The sequence below is a fragment of the Epinephelus lanceolatus genome, chromosome 24 (assembly GCF_041903045.1).
Source record: "Epinephelus lanceolatus isolate andai-2023 chromosome 24, ASM4190304v1, whole genome shotgun sequence".
NCBI lineage: Eukaryota > Metazoa > Chordata > Actinopteri > Perciformes > Serranidae > Epinephelus > Epinephelus lanceolatus.
Window position 1 is genome coordinate 25,421,518 of NC_135757.1, and position 3,483 is coordinate 25,425,000.

Below are 3,483 nucleotides of genomic sequence, written 5' to 3' on the forward strand. Positions count from 1 at the left end.
CCTGGGACGGTGAGAGTCTCCCCCAGAGAGGGGAGAGAAGAGGGAGGGAGACAGAGAGCCAGAGAGCTGGGTGAAGTGAGGGTGGAACACAGGGGATTAATTCCCCCTTTAATGCCTGCCTCCAGCGCTGGGTGGAGGTGGGAGAGTGATGCCTGGGAGGTTGAGAGTCTCCCCCAGAGAGGGGAGAGAGGAGGGAGGGAGACAGAGAGCCAGAGAGCTGGGTGAAGTGAGGGTGGAACACAGGGGATTAATTCCCCCTTTAATGCCTGCCTCCAGCGCTGGGTGGAGGTGGGAGAATGAGGCCTGGGAGGTTGAGAGTCTCCCCCAGAGAGGGGAGAGAGGAGGGAGGGAGACAGAGAGCCAGAGAGCTGGGTGAAGTGAGGGTGGTACAGGGATTAAAGTGTCCCCTAAGATCTTACTCCAGTGCTGGGTGGAGGTGGGAGAATGAGGCCTGGGACGGTGAGAGTCTCCCCCAGAGAGGGGAGAGGAGAGGGAGGGAGACAGAGAGCCAGAGAGCTGGGTGAAGTGAGGGTGGTACACGGGGGATTAATTCCCCCTTTAATGCCTGCCTCCAGTGCTGGGTGGAGGTGGGAGAATGAGGCCTGGGACGGTGAGAGTCTCCCCCAGAGAGGGGAGAGAAGAGGGAGGGAGGGAGACAGAGAGCCAGAGAGCTGGGTGAAGTGAGGGTGGTACACGGGGGATTAATTCCCCCTTTAATGCCTGCCTCCAGTGCTGGGTGGAGGTGGGAGAATGAGGCCTGGGACGGTGAGAGTCTCCCCCAGAGAGGGGAGAGAAGAGGGAGGGAGACAGAGAGCCAGAGAGCTGGGTGAAGTGAGCATGGAACACAGGGGATTAATTCCCCCTTTAATGCCTGCCTCCAGCGCTGGGTGGAGGTGGGAGAATGAGGCCTGGGACGGTGAGAGTCTCCCCCAGAGAGGGGAGAGAAGAGGGAGGGAGGGAGACAGAGAGCCAGAGAGCTGGGTGAAGTGAGGGTGGTACACGGGGGATTAATTCCCCCTTTAATGCCTGCCTCCAGTGCTGGGTGGAGGTGGGAGAATGAGGCCTGGGACGGTGAGAGTCTCCCCCAGAGAGGGGAGAGAAGAGGGAGGGAGACAGAGAGCCAGAGAGCTGGGTGAAGTGAGCATGGAACACAGGGGATTAATTCCCCCTTTAATGCCTGCCTCCAGCGCTGGGTGGAGGTGGGAGAATGAGGCCTGGGAGGTTGAGAGTCTCCCCCAGAGAGGGGAGAGAAGAGGGAGGGAGACAGAGAGCCAGAGAGCTGGGTGAAGTGAGGATGGAACACAGGGGATTAATTCCCCCTTTAATGCCTGCCTCCAGCGCTGGGTGGAGGTGGGAGAATGAGGCCTGGGAGGTTGAGAGTCTCCCCCAGAGAGGGGAGAGAAGAGGGAGGGAGACAGAGAGCCAGAGAGCTGGGTGAAGTGAGGATGGAACACAGGGGATTAATTCCCCCTTTAATGCCTGCCTCCAGCGCTGGGTGGAGGTGGGAGAATGAGGCCTGGGACGGTGAGAGTCTCCCCCAGAGAGGGGAGAGAAGAGGGAGGGAGGGAGACAGAGAGCCAGAGAGCTGGGTGAAGTGAGCATGGAACACAGGGGATTAATTCCCCCTTTAATGCCTGCCTCCAGCGCTGGGTGGAGGTGGGAGAATGAGGCCTGGGACGGTGAGAGTCTCCCCCAGAGAGGGGAGAGGAGAGGGAGGGAGACAGAGAGCCAGAGAGCTGGGTGAAGTGAGGGTGGAACACAGGGGATAAATTCCCCCTTTAATGCCTGCCTCCAGTGCTGGGTGGAGGTGAGATAGGCGGAGGGCGGCGGGTCGGTCGGGGCCAGCGAGAGCCGAGCCCCGGGGGTGCCTGGCGCGAGCGGGGGCTCCGTGGGGCGCGTGGGGGCCGAGCACCGGTGGGGTCCACCCTTTGGCCGGGCCCGGGGGCCCGTGACCGGGTCGGCGGCGGCCGTTGCGGCGCTCCCCGGCCACGGGGCAGTGAAATGGACAGCCTGGCAAAGGCTGGGCGGAAACGGAGCTCATGCCCCCTTTAATGTCTGTCAAGGGTGAGGAGGGGCGGCGGGTCCGTCGGGGCCAGCGAGAGCCGAGCCCCGGGGGTGCCTGGCGCGAGCGGGGGCTCCGTGGGGCGCGTGGGGGCCGAGCACCGGTGGGGTCCACCCTTTGGCCGGGCCCGGGGGCCCGTGACCGGGTCGGCGGCGGCCGTTGCGGCGCTCCCCGGCCTCGGGGCAGTGAAATGGACAGCCTGGCAAAGGCTGGGCGGAAACGGAGCTCATGCCCCCTTTAATGTCTGTCAAGGGTGAGGAGGGGCGGCGGGTCCGTCGGGGCCAGCGAGAGCCGAGCCCCGGGGGTGCCTGGCGCGAGCGGGGGCTCCGTGGGGCGCGTGGGGGCCGAGCACCGGTGGGGTCCACCCTTTGGCCGGGCCCGGGGGCCCGTGACCGGCTCGGCGGCGGCCGTTGCGGCGCTCCCCGGCCACGGGGCAGTGAAATGGACAGCCTGGCAAAGGCTGGGCGGAAACGGAGCTCATGCCCCCTTTAATGTCTGTCACCAGTGCTTGGCGGAGGTGCGAGAGGCGGAGATCGGAGGCTCCCAGAGAGGGGAGAGGGAAAAATGGATGAAAATAGGGTAAAACAGGAGAAAGCCTCCCTCCCTCCCTCCCTCCCTCCTCTATTTCATTTGTTTTTCTTTCCCCCAGGGCTTCATCCAGCAGGGAGGTCGGAGGCTTCCAGCCAGGCGAGAGGGAGAGATGTGAGAAAATCGGATAAAATAGAGTGAGCTTTCTCCCTCGGTTATTTCCCGTGTTTAAACCAAAGCGGCCGGAGTGGAGTACCAGGGGCGCGAGTGTGGGACGGGTGAAGTGCCCGGGGTAAGCGGCCGGAGCTCCGGCCGCTTCCCCGGCGCCTTCTCCCCGTCAAACACTTGGAAAAATCTCAGCAGCGGTGATTTCCATCCAGCAGGGAGGTCGGAGGCTTCCAGCCAGGCGAGAGGGAGAGATGTGAGAAAATCGGATGAAATAGAGTGAGCTTTCTCCCTCGGTTATTTCCCGTGTTTAAACCAAAGCGGCCGGAGCGGAGTACCAGGGGCGCGAGTGTGGGACGGGTGAAGTGCCCGGGGTAAGCGGCCGGAGCTCCGGCCGCTTCCCCGGCGCCTTCTCCCCGTCAAACACTTGGAAAAATCTCAGCAGCGGTGATTTCCATCCAGCAGGGAGGTCGGAGGCTTCCAGCCAGGCGAGAGGGAGAGATGTGAGAAAATCGGATGAAATAGAGTGAGCTTTCTCCCTCGGTTATTTCCCGTGTTTAAACCAAAGCGGCCGGAGCGGAGTACCAGGGGCGCGAGTGTGGGACGGGAGAAGTGCCCGGGGTAAGCGGCCGGAGCTCCGGCTGAAAAATTTCAGCAGCGGTGATTTCCAAACCTCTAAGTTTGAGACGGGGAGAAGGCGCGGGGTAAGCGGCGGAGCTCCGGCCGCT